General features: G+C 25.1%; 1 protein-coding gene across 2 annotated transcripts in view; it reads left to right on the top strand.

Annotated features, from left to right (window-relative positions):
* dac (dachshund family transcription factor) overlaps positions 1-15,296 on the top strand; it is a 665,435-nt gene that overhangs the window by 567,125 nt on the left and 83,014 nt on the right. The gene's annotated exons all lie outside the window — the stretch shown is intronic.

The following is a 15,296-nucleotide window of genomic DNA, read 5'->3' as shown; positions in this document are numbered from 1 at the left end:
ACTTGTAATTTCCCAGCTTTCTTCTGAAATATTTTTTTTACCAATTTGTTAGATGTCTAATGGTGCAATCAATTTTCTTCAATACCTACTGTTTTTTATAGAAACCTGTTTCTTAAAACATGTGAAATATGTAGAAAAAATATTCAAAAAGAGATTATAAGTTACACGTTTAGCCAGATTATAATTTTTTTCCTTTATATATATATAAACATACACAATAAACTTTATTAATTTTGAAAATTAAGAAATACAGAAAATTAGAACTTATATTTTAGTATATATATATATATATATATATATATATATATATATATATATACTAAAATTTACTATTTACTTATATTTACTTTTACTTATATTTTAGTATTTACTCGTAGTTCAAAAATTGAAAATGAATACTCAATTTTTTCTTAAAAATGTTACAGGTTTTTTAACATTAGATTACATTATTAATATAACTGTCTGAATTATGAGTTTGTTTTTATACTTAATAAATTTTCTGTCTAATTGAGGATTTAATAATTAAAGTTACATTCTGATAAAAAAACTTATTTTTACGTAAACCCTGTGGAAAATGAAGGTACTGCTTGTAGAAATTCTATAGATACTGGAAAAATTATTTATTCAAATATAGAAAAATAATATCGATGTCATTTTATTGTGTAGAAATTACATGAATTTTACTGGAATTATAATTTAAATCGTACTGTCAATCAGATTCTCTAGTCTATCACTTTAAAGAGTAGGGTAAATCAATAGAATTTTGTTGAATTCTTCACATCTTAAATACGTATACCTATTACTGTATAAGATCAATTTAAAATTTAAATGTGAGAATATTTTCAAAAAGAAATACTCCTAGGTTTTTAATCTATAAAGCATATCTCTTTTAAAAATAAACCACTTTTTATATAAACCAGGATTCTTCAAAAAAGTAGTTGCCGAGATTTTGTATTAAAAAAAAAAGTTATAATTCTTGTAGAAGAGAATAATATACAACGATAAGAATTTACAAAAGAAAATGCTAATATTGTTAGTTTATTAATTGCAGAATAAAATTCGAAGGGTAAAATTTATAAAAGAACAAAATTATTGGATAAATAAAACAGTTAGTGGAAAAATAGAAGATAGTTTTTTATAATCTATTACTTTAAGATTGAAAGATGTATTGAAGATAAAAACTAATGAAGATGTATCAAACTGATTAATTGAATTATTTGCAAAAAAATTAAAGCTATTAAATAATCGTTTTTCTTGAATTACTTGATAACTGTTGCGAGAAAAAATTAAATCAACTTACTTTTTCGGATATCTACAACTTGTAAAAAGATTAAAAATGGAAGCTAATCTAATCAACTTTCCCAGATTGTTTTTCTATTTAATGTAACTTTACTTACTGAATTTTCATCTCGATTACTGGAAAGCTACAAATGGCCCTCCCTCTGCGGCTGCTTGCATACTGAAATGCCTTGAATGGTTTCTCATGTATGAAATTTTAAATTGTTTGTCAAAATAGTTAAATAAGTATAATATATGTATTTATTTAGTTATCGTTAATTTTCTTTTCTTGATGTTCTTTACTTTAGAAATTCCCTTTTGGAAATTTATTTTGATTTAATAAAACAACTTTATTTTGTTTAAATTTTCAAAATTTACTTATTTTGATAAACGAAAGTTATTATTTCTCTTAATAATGACATATTTTTAATGACATAATATTTTCAGTTAGCATGTCCGTTCCATGATAAAAGAACCTCATTTATGGTAATATTTTACAATAACTCATGTTAACATATTGAAAAAAAAAAATCAACTTATACCAACTATACATTAAATTATTAAAACTTTAAGTGTTCAGGTTTTATCTATTTATTACTTTTTTAATTTTCATTCGTTTGTTTTTAAACATTACACTTTAGCTTAATTTTTTGTATAAATTCCTATTTTTTTTAAATTTACATAGTTTTTATCTTTTGTAGTTACACTTTTTGTTTTATACAAAGGAATTATTGTTATATATGTCAGTTAATAAATGCCACATGCCAATATGGTTGATTGTTAATAGAGCAGTAATAAATTATCTAACAAGTGGTAAGTCTATTATTAATATTATTCACCTAAATTGTGATTATAAAATTTAATCATTGAAGATAATTACAGCGTGCAAGGCTAACAAAGTAAAAATCGATATCTTTTTTATACATACTCTTTCCATAGGTATATTTATCATTAACGTAATTCACTATTAAAATTAATAAATAGTAAAGGATATTTAAAGTCAAAATTTCATATTTTCATAAAAACTTATTTACTTATCTCTGTCAGATACTTCAGCGGTTTCTTTTATGGTGATTACAGTTTTCTCGTAATGCTCTTTTACTAGTAAAATCAGATTTAGAATTTCGCGTTAGAACTCCCCTACCGATTCCTCATCGCCTGTAAGCAGGCTTCTTGTTTAAGACAAGCGTACCTGCGGGGAAGAAAGCCAATTTAAAAAAAGAAGTCAAACGTCTGAACGATAAAGTTATTACAGTATGAATGACATATTTCAGCGCTTAATAACAGAACGAGGCCTAATAAAATTACCTTTAGCGAGACAGCGAGTCTCTAGGGACTTCAAAAAGAGACAATAAAAATTCAGCAAACTGGGGCTAATTCGGTTTTGGGTCGGGGGGTATGCAATAACAATAAAAAAAGAGAGCAAAGATGCTTTCTTTCCTGCTGCTGTTCTGTGTGTCTTGGCTTGGTGTTCCATTTTGCATGGAGCATTTAACATCTGTTATAAAAGGGAATGATGACATTAAAAAGAGATTTTCCCTCCTTTCAGGATAAGATTAGAGGCTAATTTTTGTGTCTTGAGTTCACTCCACCCGCAAAAAGTAGATGCCAACCCTTCCTTTTTTCCCCTCTTCCGACCCGTTCACGCTTTTTATTCTTTTAAACGCAATGAAAATTAAGATATTTGAAACATTCATTTATAATATAAGGAAGAAAGATGTTATAAAAAAAAAGAAATGCGTTGAAAATTCTTATAATCGTCAGGAATTTTTAAATTAGCATATTTTCTTACAGTACTGAATTACGTTTTGAGAGTCTTCGTGTAATTATTTTTGTTTTAATGAATATAATTGAATAAAATAAATCAAAAATATACTTTTATTATGATTATAATATATTTTTTTTGTTACTTTTAATATTGTTTTTTGACGAAGTTAAAATTTCCTTTTATTTTGTTTTGACTTTCAACCTTAATACTTTTTACATCCTACATTTTACGTAATCTGTAAATCGCGGTCATGCAATGTGTTTACATTAATCTTTCGATAACCCAGGGGTAAATTGAGTGTTTGAGTCCGGTTGGATCAGTTTTATATAAATCTTAAATGGTTTTACACTACGTCCTGATCACCATTTTATTCTTGAGTTTTAATTAACACCATATCCTATAATATATATATTCTAATACATCTTAGCAGTTTAGGGATGTAATAAACTATATGTTTACTCACTAACACAACCTAACAACTATGGTTGTCTATGATTCCTAATCAACAAATCTGCACAAGATATCTGGAAGATTTTTGGAATACCTAATAAATTAATGAAGGAAACAATCAATTAGCTTCTGATTATTTATTTACTTTTTTAATCCTCATTATGGTTAAACCAATTGTTATTCAATCAAAATAAAATTTAGCCATTCTGTCTTGTCCAATCCTTGGCGATTTTATATAGAATTTTGCTGGTAGGTTTTACGGGTGGTTCTTCCCAACGTGGTTAATTGAAACCCAACCACAAAAGAACACCGATATCTACAGTCTAGCATTCAAATCCATATAAAAGCAACTGCCTTTACAAGGATTCGAACCTTAGAACTCTCGACTTCGAAATCAGTTGATTTTGCAATGACAAATTTAACCATTAGACTAACCCGGCAGTTTTATTTAATACCACTATACAATTACAAACGTTTGATCTTATTCTGTTATTTGTAATATGTTGTCAATATTTATTATTTAACGTGATTTTTATTGAAGCATATTAATTTTAAACCGTATCAGTTCACCTAATTTTCAATATGCTGCACTAATAATGTTCAAAAGCACTCTTTATTATTTTCTTATTTCCAATAAAAGTCTCTTAACTTGGTCTTTTTATTTATTTAGTTTTCATCATTTTTAACGGGGTTTCAAAACTTTAAATCTACTAGAACGAAGTTAAAAATTTCAATATGAAAAAAAATTGTTTTTTATTTTCTTTTAGATACACTTTTGAGACCTATTTTGAAAAATATAAAATTTATTTGATAATTTTATCTACGTAAATAATTGTACTTATTTGATGTTGAAAATGAATATAAAAAATTATCTTTAATATAAAATTTAAGTTTATTTACCTTAAGTTATAAGAAAAAATTTGTAATCTTTATTCATTACACAGCATCCTTTTTAAATAGTTTACCATTTTAAATAACTTAATCTGATATGCTAAAATAAAATTTGCCGTAACTATAACTTAAAAAGTAAATAAAAACTGACCAATCAGTTTTACAAAAATCCAGTTACAGAATATGAGATCAAAATGCGGGGGTTATTCAACGTTATCCTATTCATCACAAATATTGGTTCCATGATGAACATCATTATCATGAGGGAAAGCAATTATGAAGAATGTACCATTTGTACCGTAGATGTTTTATAAGCGTTACGATTATATGTAAAGTTACAGATATATGTGCTTCTTTCTGTTAAAAATAATGTTTATTATACATTGTTTCTATTCATTAAGGGAAAAATATTACCCAGTAATTTAACGATATACTTTATATAATCAAAGGTAATTTTATAAAACTTCAAATTGCTTAATTATTATGACTGTTTTTAAAGTTTATCAACGGCCCTTAATTTACCTTTTCTAAAATTAAATTAATATACTGTTATAAAAAATATGACTTTTAGGCGAAGAAATTTCATTCTTTTTAAAAATTTACGTATGGTTAATTTTTACATTCATTTTTTTATTTAATTTTATGTATGTATGCGAGTGCGCGATCGTTTACATTTTGTTGGAGGTAGTTTTATGTCTGAGCATATTATTACAAGACAAAAGAAAAGCTTCGAACATATGTAATGTAGCCTTACTCTACGCATACCATATTGTGATGACAGTTTTGATATAAGTTGACCACCATGGTTGTAAGCATTTTTTTTCTTTTTTATCTTTTACGCTTTGTTTTATAGTAATCAATTTGATTTCCGGTCTACTAAGCTTTGATTTTTTCCAATAAAAACCTCATCCACTGATTCAATTCGAATTCTTTTACTTTTACAAGGACATGTTATTTCTTTTCAACTGGAACTTGTTTTAAGCAATGACTAAAAAAAAAAAATTGTTAAATCTATTTTTTTATTATTATTGTTATATAAATTTTATAAAATAAATCAGTTTTCTTCTATAACTATTTTTTTTTTTTTAAATAAAGATTAAATATGAAATATAATTCATATATCTTTCTCTAATAACGTAAGAGTAAACGTCAATACAATTAGATAATTTTATTCTTCCATATACTGCCTTCATCTTGTATCATAAAATTCCTTTTTAAATCTTTTTCTCTTCTTCCTCATCTTTGACATCAGCTGCTTTATTGATTTTCTCTCAAATAATCTCTATCCTTTTTTCTATACACTTTAGAATTAAATCATGTAAATGAGTTAACGTTTTTTTGACAAGTGGAATCTTCTTAGAGAAGGAATATGATATTTTATTACTAATGGATAATAAAATTAGCTAAAAACTTTTTATTTAAAAATTTATTGTTACTTATCTATCTTTATTCTTTATTGTTCCTGTTTCTTTATTATTTATTTTTGTTGTTTTATATAACGCTACATGATAGTGTTACTTTAGTCTTTAATGACTGTAATTGTTAATGCGACTGTAAATAAAAGCATTAAAAAAATTATTTTAAAATTTATCGATAAATGGATTACAGATTGGATTTCTAGGTTCTGAAGTTGTTAAATGTGGCTTTCAGAAAAAGTTTCGATTATTTGAAAACATTATTAATATCTTCTTTGTACTTTCAGAATTATTTTTTATTTTGAAATAATAATAATATATGATAATGAAATACAATATTTCATTGTTTGTTTAAGATATTTTTTTTTGCTAAATAATTTTTAAAATTTCATTATGATTATATAAGCGTAAATAGTAGATGAAGTAAATTGTTTTAATTTAAGTATTCGTTTACAAAAATACTAAAAAAATAATCTTTTGGAAAATTTTTTCAAGTTAAAATTTTTCCATATTTCCAGGTAAATAATAATTTAGTAGTATAGGAATTTAGTTTTTTATGATGTAAAGTAAAATTGAAATTATATAAATATAACAACTTGAACAATAATTTTCATTACTACTTTTATTTTATTTTGTTGTTTTTGATTATTTATCTGTTTCTAAATTCACGCCCTGGAAATTCCTTAATATCTATAGAATTACTGAAGAATAAAATTTATTTAGAATAAATCTGGTAACTTTTTACCGGCTTTTCGAAAAAAAAGAACGGTATTACTTTCGGTCGCATGTTGAGAGTAAGGGTTAATATGAGTTTTCTTTACGTTTTGAGGTATGAGGATTATGAAAATACCATTCATTGAAATATGGGATTTCTTTTACATATATTTATTTATCGATATATAAAATTTTGTGGCTCAAAAGTCTCCAAAGCTACTCGATCATTTAAATTTAAATATGCTGTAGTGTACTTGAGTTTTTGCATGTGAAAATTTGATGAAGATTAGTTGAATTGTTCTTGAGTTACGCTCAAGTGAACGAAAAATTTGAGCTGGGCAAGTTGAAGCGTGGTTTGTTTAGATGCTACAAGTTGGAACGTTGACGTTTCGTTATCTGCGGTATCTATTGTAGAGTTAAGCGCGACGTATTTTTCCAAGTACTGATTTTTAAATGTTTTTTTTATTGTAGTGTGTTTTTGACGTGTATTTTTTATAGATCAAAGGATTTTTGTAAAATTGACTTGATACTTTTCCAAAAAGAAACAAAATAAAATAACAAAAAGTCGATCTTCGTGCGTAGAACTGCGCAAGAATTTTTTAAGCTCGGTATGAATTCATCATAAATATAGTTTTTTACTTAAAAAATGGAAAAAAATATTTCTAAAATGATTATGAAAACTAATCCCAAGTAAAAAAATGAATATTAAGTTTTCCTTTTTCTAATAACGTAAAATATAGTTCATATACAAGTTGTTTCTTTAAATACAACTTTTAATTTAATTATTGAAATAAAGATCAGTGATGATAATAGTAATAAAAAAATAATCTTTCAGTTTAATTAACCAGTTAAAAGAGTGACTAGAATTAAACCGATTTTTCAGTTGCTATTCAGCTCATTTGCTTTAGAATTTAGGTACTGTAAATGTATACTTTCTAATAGTACTTGGTATACTCTTAGTATAATATAAATCTATAACATTATATTCCAGTTAGTTATAATGGATCGGAATTACCATATTATTGATGTAATTTAGTCGTTAGGGTTCAGTAAAAATCAATATCATAAGACTAATCGGTCGATAACAAGGCAAAGACATATTTATAAGTACTTTATAAATATATATATAGTTCATAAATACATACATATATAGTTTATTATTTTTATAGATTTTTTTTATAACTATGGGGAAATATATATATAAAATTTAATTTAAAAATATCATTATTTTTGTAAAATAATATCTAAGTTATTAAATAGTAAAGAAATTGTATTTAAAATAAGAGTAGTTAAGCAGCGATGTCTTTTGACACTTAAAACAACACGAAGTGAAAGTTGCGAGCTATGTCCTAAGCCTTTACTTAATTAAATAAGGTTTGCATAAAGATAGCATGAAGGGCTGAAGACTCAGATCGGCCCCTCACGAGAAACAATTGGCACTCTAATGGAGGTTTAACCCCATCTTGGCCAGAACCTTTCTTTGTCAATCTTTGTAATTTGCATTTCGCACTTACCCCTCCCTTTCCTACCACAACATCTTCTTGTCCCTGTGCCGTGCTTTTCTATTACCGGCCCATTGTTTTGTTATTGTCGTGGCGGCAATCTGCTTAGAGGAGTTTCCCGGGGCGCCAGTCCAACATGCAATCAATTAAACTCTCACTCTATACCTCTTCACCCTCTCTTTTTCTCTTTAGGCTGTTTGTTCAGATCCTCACTCGCTCTTCTCATCTGGTGGTCTTTCTTAATAACGTTCTGATTTCATTACATTCAGGCCTGTAGAGAAAATTAAATACCAAATGAAAGCTTATTCGATATTATGTATGAAATCTTTTCTCGCCTGGTTATTCATTTTAAGTAATTGAAAATAGGAGTTTTTCTTATAATGTTTACTGACTGAAATTTTTTGGAAAATTGGTTTTTACAAATATTTTTTCATTTGTTTCTAAATAAACCAGTTAGATTTCAAGGTAAATTTTATGATCTTTTTGGGAAATCCTTTGACTTCCTTCAAATTTTTGTTTTAAAGCTTGATGATTAATAAAATATACACCATTAACTATAAATAAATATTTATTTTAACTGCGTCTCTCCTTTAATCACCGTAACTTAATTATTTTATTAAGAGAATTATTTAATTTTTTCTGAAAGAATTAAATAATTATTTCCCGTTATGGGAACAATTTTCACTTGGAAATAACATAAACATGTTTATAAAAAGGGATTATCCCTTTACTTCGTCCATCGATCCGAATTAAATGTAAAAAATTTATAATTTAAATAAACCATTGAAATAAGTATACTTAATTCTTAAAATTCCTACTTTACTCTGGTGATCATAGTTACTGGTTGTATAAGAAATAAAAGAGACTAGTTTACACCTCGACGTTGCTCGGGGTCATAACATAGATCCATCCATTTCTTTTTTATAAAAATTATCACAAACTTTCGGCAACAAACATAAATCTCCTCTACATTTCTTCTTTTTAAATTTACCTTTTCAAATAGATAGCCTGCTTATTACCGTACAATAGTTCGGTTTGAAAAAAAAATCGCGAGGAAGTTTGAAGAAAGTATATGCATTTTAAACTTTCAAATAATATACTGTACAATAATAATAGAACTATACTAATAAGTACAAATATTCTACAGAAAAATAAGTTACGCAATTTTATAAAAACTTGTAAGAAGTTCCACAAATTTCCAAAATGTTTTCGAATATATTCTATAATACTCCCAGGTGTACTAGAGTTGTAACTTTTTATAATGTTTTAAGGCTCTTATCCCTCCCGCAGCGGTTGCGGTATAGATGTCTAACACCCACAGTATTTTTGCTCAGTAAGTAAGTAATAATAATCGTCAAAAGTTTAGTTGAAATCGCTTCTGTGGTTTAGGAGAAGATGTGGAAGAAACGTACATACAATGATCTGTTTATTTTTAAGATTGTCTAGGGAGAGAATGTTGGTGACTTATAACGCTTTAATTGATTTATCTACGTTAAATCCATATAAAAAAACGGGAAAAGGTAGTATAAAATAACTTGTATTTATGTCATGGATTAATGTGTTACGCTGTCAACATTGTCTCTAATTAATAAGAGAATTTTTTTACAATATCTTGCAAAAAATCTAACAGATATTCACACTTTCTCATAAGTATATATATCAAGATTACAAAATATATAATTTTTTTTTTAATTTTTAATTTATAAAAACTGGATTGTTATTTATTATTACTACTTTTTTTAAATTTAATATTACGGTCAGTATTGAATTTTGTAATACTTGTTAAACCTATTCACCGGTACCATTCGTTACCTTGATTTAGACTTGTTGAATAGCTAAACAATATTAAAAACAAAAACACCCACAAACAAAAAAAGGAACCTCATATTTTCGTTCTTTCAACTATCAGAATACAGTTTCTAACCGCATAATATGATACCATACTTCCTCTTTTATTCGGCGCCACTATTTATGTATATAGTTGTATTACATTATTGTAATTTGAATATTCTATACAATATTGGTACATTGTGTCTTTGACTCATTATTATTTTTATGTAATTTAGGATATTAAATCGATTTCTAAATATAACTATAAAAGTAATTGTTGAACATTCTCAATTGAAAATAAACTGTTTTAGATTATCCGATCAGCTATAGTGTATGTAACATAATTAGTATAAATATACGACATATTTAATTATTTATAATGTTTGTTCCAAAAATATATATTTAAAAAAATCAATAAATTTATAATAAATATTTTATTGCTATATTATATATATATATATATGCTATATTCCATATTATATTATATATACTATATATTATACTTATATTTCATATTGTTTCTGTATGGATCTAAAATACTAATTCTAATAATAATAGTAGTAGTTTTTTAAACTTCAATATTTAACGAAAGAAGTAGGCACAGATAATCAGAAACTATTTGTGATTCCTTTATACTTTATATCTATGAGTATAATTATAGCACCCAGTCATTTTATTAATCCATTTTAAAACTTTATATATTTTATTGTAAAAGTAACTAGGTATCAGTTTAAAATCAATATGACATATTATTTTTCTAAAGTTTCAAAGTAATATAAAAAATGTCTAAAATTGTATAAATTACTATGTATAATACAGATTGAAGGATAATTGAAATTGTATAATGCACAACTAGCAAAAATAAATACTTAAAAGAAAATATTGTTTTTTACTGAAGTTCTACTTGGTCTAAGTAGAGAGATTTTAAATATACCTTTATTTTTATAAAAAAAATATATTGCATTTATATGTATTGTATAGATTTTTGTATTATGTATTAGAAGATCAGTTATAATAAAATATTATTGTAAATTTACAATGTAATAGTTTAGTACAAAGTAGCTTATGTTATAGATTAAAATATTCATGTTTTGTACTCTAACGGGAGAAGGGATAAAGAATAGTGGTTATGGTTATTGGGTGATATAATGGAGTTATGCACAGCACAGTGAAAACGATGGTATGTCTCGATCTCAAAATCTGCTTACTTAAGATGCGTACCTTGTGGTACATTAAGCACACATGCCGGACTCAACCGGGGTCTAATTAACCTATTAGATATTCCCTGTTTTCCCTACAGTACGTCGTTAATATTCCTCTTTGGAACAGTTTAAAAAGATTTCTTGGCCAGCCAATGTTGGTGGACTAGTGTGGATTATTGCTCTTTGTCTTGGAAACATCTGTTCAATGAACTATTCATCAGTACTTTACTTTAACTTAGCCTGCAGTACGACATAAATGAGTAGTTAAACCTTATTGAATTAATAATTTTTTTTTTAATTTCAAATGTTTTTTAAAGCTTTAGAAAAAATCGAAAGTAAATTAATTAAACCTGTTTTAGATTTAGTATTTGATTTTATTTTTTGTACGATTACAAATTTTAAGTAGTATAAATCAAAATTATTTTTGAATTTTATTACGTTAAACAATGGATAAAATTATTGAATATAAAACAATTTATAATCCTTTAATAAAGAAACATAAATTACTTCTTTATTTATGTTTTTTTTTTTTATAAAAATTACTTCAAAACACTAGTGGAATTTCCGTTTGACCTATTTTTAGTGTATTATTTTTTTCTATAATTAACTTTTTCAACATACTGATGAAAGTTTATCGTAAAACCGTCATAATTATTCAGGAAATTAAATTATTGTAATTACCCGCGTATAAATCAATTCCTTTTAACCTAACATAAAATTTAAAAAATTAGAAGTCGAATCTTCTTCGTTTTAAAATTCTAATTTCTTTAGAATATTAAAACAAAATTTTAATTTTAAATTAAGAGAAAAATTAAATACATAGTATTAATTTTTTCTATTTTTTCCTTTCAAGTTTATAAATCTGTCCTAAAATCATCGATTTCACTTTCTTGTCAGCAGTCGAACTAAACTCATCATACCTTTAAGGCACTAATTAAATGTTTAGTATAGTTGTCTATTTTCTGGTATAATTCGTAAATGATTTGGCTGTCTCTTACTGTATCAGTTAGTTTTGAATTCAACCTCCATGTACCAAAACATTTTTTAACATCGTAATTTGTTTCAAATACTATCCTACTTTAAATCACAAAAATTTCATTTCTGCACATTGTAGGGCTATTCTGATATTATAGTATAATTTGGTTATTTATGCGAACTTTTGGTTTTTTTTTAGTAGTTGTTATTTACAGCTAAAAATTAATGTTAATAAGTTTATTTAATATTAAAGTTACAATTGATTAACACAAAGAAACCTATATGATTAAATTATACTTGTACAATTATAAAATTGGAAAGAGTATAGGTTTTACGCTTTCTTAGTATTACTAAACTGCACATTTATGAAGCATGGAATCACCGAGATAGCCTTACACCAACAATAATTTTTTTTCTATCTGATATTTCGGTAGCAAAGTACCATAAAATTGAATGTTATAGCTCAGAATCGTCCTGTAACAAGTAGCTGCTTATTCTGTTTTTATGAAATTAATTATTATGTTAAGGTATATTTCTCCCTATTTAAGATAAAAACGCATTATCTGATCTCGTTGGCAATATAAATGCTCCCGTTAGAGCCTATCAGGGCTAGTTACGGGGGAGGGGGTATGGCGATCGAAAGCGTCACAAGGCTGGTGTCTTCCCCTACGGCGATAGCAATATAAATGAAATATTTAAAAAATATATATATTTACCTTTTTTCCGAAGAAATGGTTTTCAGTAATTCTGTGCTAGCTCCCGATTACTATTGTTCGTAATTTTTTTTTCAAAATAAATTTTAATTAAATAATGACTCGAATTTCATACTAAGCTCTTGTTAAAATTATTACACAAAGATTATGAAAAGGAAATATAATATTAAATAATAATTTTATCAGTTTAACAGATGCTGCTAAAAATAACTAGAGTATAAAAATATTTTACGCGTGCGTGTGTGTATATAATAATGGTGCTACTAATATAGCCGGATTATTGAATTAAGCAGAAATATATTTATCAGTAAAATCATCATAATAATTAATTTATACTCGTAAACTCAACTAATATGATAAATCTATATTTAATCAATTTAAATATTTTTCAGAATAAAGAAAATCGACTTTTAATTAAACTATTTAAAATTATAATTTAATATATTAGGTGTTTAGATTCTAAGATTCTTAGCATAGCAAGCTAAGAATCTTCGGTGAGTACAGTCACAAATTCAGACTCCTTAAAACAGAAAGTAGAGCGTAGAACATTAATTGACAGATTATTTATTTGTATATAATATAAACTGCTTACTAATATATTACAATACATTATATAATAATTGTATTTTACCAACGTGTTACAGAAACTTAATTATTTATTTGTATTAGTTCCAAAGGTAAGTTTAATAGACTTTTCATAGCAACACAAAGTATCTCTCCTTTCTTAAATTCTCCGATTACATTAATTAATACAATAATTTATTAATGGGATAATCATTTATCTACTTTACTTATGAATTTCTCTATGTGAGAAATTTCTAGTTTAATATTTTCTTTTATCTAAGTATTTATAACAAGTAAATCTAAGTAAATACATCTAAGTAAATTAACAACACTTCTCCTGAGACTAGACAATAACAACTGTTATCTGGGAATATTATTTTAATATTATGTTTTAATTAAACAAGTATTATCTTACAAAAAATTAGAAGGAAAAAATACTTCCAGAACTAGAAATAGATTATATTTTATTTCACGTATTTCATCCACAGACGCATAGATATCACATTAAAATTTAAGATATTACATGCTATTAGATGTATGTACATCTTTATTTATATATATAAAAAAAATTAATCATATCTTAATTTTGAGTTATTATTCAGTATTACATTATATATTTTTCTTTGAAACATTAAAGAAAAATTTGTTTCGTTTTTACAGTTTTTTTGAAAAAAGAATGGAAAAAAATAAATGGTTTTCATTTTAGAACAAATTATTTACAGATAAATTATTTTTAACATCTTATAAGGATTTATAAATAAATAAATTCCTTGAATTTGAAAAATAAAATAATGAAAAAATGAATTCGGAAACATCACAAAATTTATAATTTTTTTATTGTAAAATCGAAATTATGTAATTTTGATTATTGCATTAGCATGCTTATGTGCTATATAAAAATATAAAAGTGTATGTTTTTGAATGTGTGTGTGTGTGTCTTAATACGACCTCATTGTGTGTGGTCGTGATTCGGTTGTCCGCGATGCATGTCTATAAGTGTTAACTTCTCTTGTGTTAAAATGCTTCATTGCTTTCTGTCTTTCTTCATTATAGTTTTTTATTTTAGTATTTTGCAAAATTTGTTGTTAGTTTAAGATAATATTAAACGTGTTCTGCTGTAATGTCATCATTATTGACATTTTTTCGTTTTATCTCTTAGCTTAAAGTTAATTAAGTTAATTTAACAAAATAAGTTATTTACATAATAATATTATTTTTCTCCTTCTAAAATTAAAAAAAAAAAAAAAATAATAAAATAAGCTCTGTTCCATAATTCTATAAAAGAAAAAATTAATAGAAATGTATATTTTAGTAGCTATATATTATATACATTTTTGTCACAAAACCTATTTTTTTAAACGAATATATTTTTATCATGAAATATTTTCTCGATTAATTTTGATCTTTATTTCGATAAACTTCATCTAAAAATGGTATTTTTATATTTAAATACCTAATATAAATTAAAAAAGTAAACATATAGATATTTAATAATAGTCTGTCAATATATTAAGCACCGACTTTCTGTATGTTAATTAGATAATTAACTGCTATTTCATCTCTAGCTTCCATCAATACCATAAAAACCAATTTCCTACAAAAAATAAATAATATTGATGTAGCTTAATACTATTTATGTCATATATATTTTAAATAAATGGTAGAATGAAGATTAAGAAATTAAATTAATTACGAATTTTATCCGTTTATTTTTATAATAATAATAATAATTTTGTTACAAGTTTCTTTTGATACTTTTTAATTTTACGAATTATGCAGGTGTTAGTTTCATATTTGCATGTTGTGCTTTAAGTTAAAATTTGTTTAAATAATCCTTCCTGAATATTCTAAAAATAATAAAATGTTATATATTTTAGTGCATTGTAAAAGAATTTTTATATTATTAGGTAATTACTTCCCTTTTTATTATTTAAATTCAACATTTTACGGTTGCTAAGTACTGAATAAAATATTGATTAATTTTTTACAATGAA

This window comes from Lycorma delicatula, chromosome 6, assembly GCF_047948215.1.
Source record: "Lycorma delicatula isolate Av1 chromosome 6, ASM4794821v1, whole genome shotgun sequence".
Lineage (NCBI taxonomy): Eukaryota > Metazoa > Arthropoda > Insecta > Hemiptera > Fulgoridae > Lycorma > Lycorma delicatula.
This window is presented reverse-complemented; position numbering and strand designations above follow the sequence as displayed.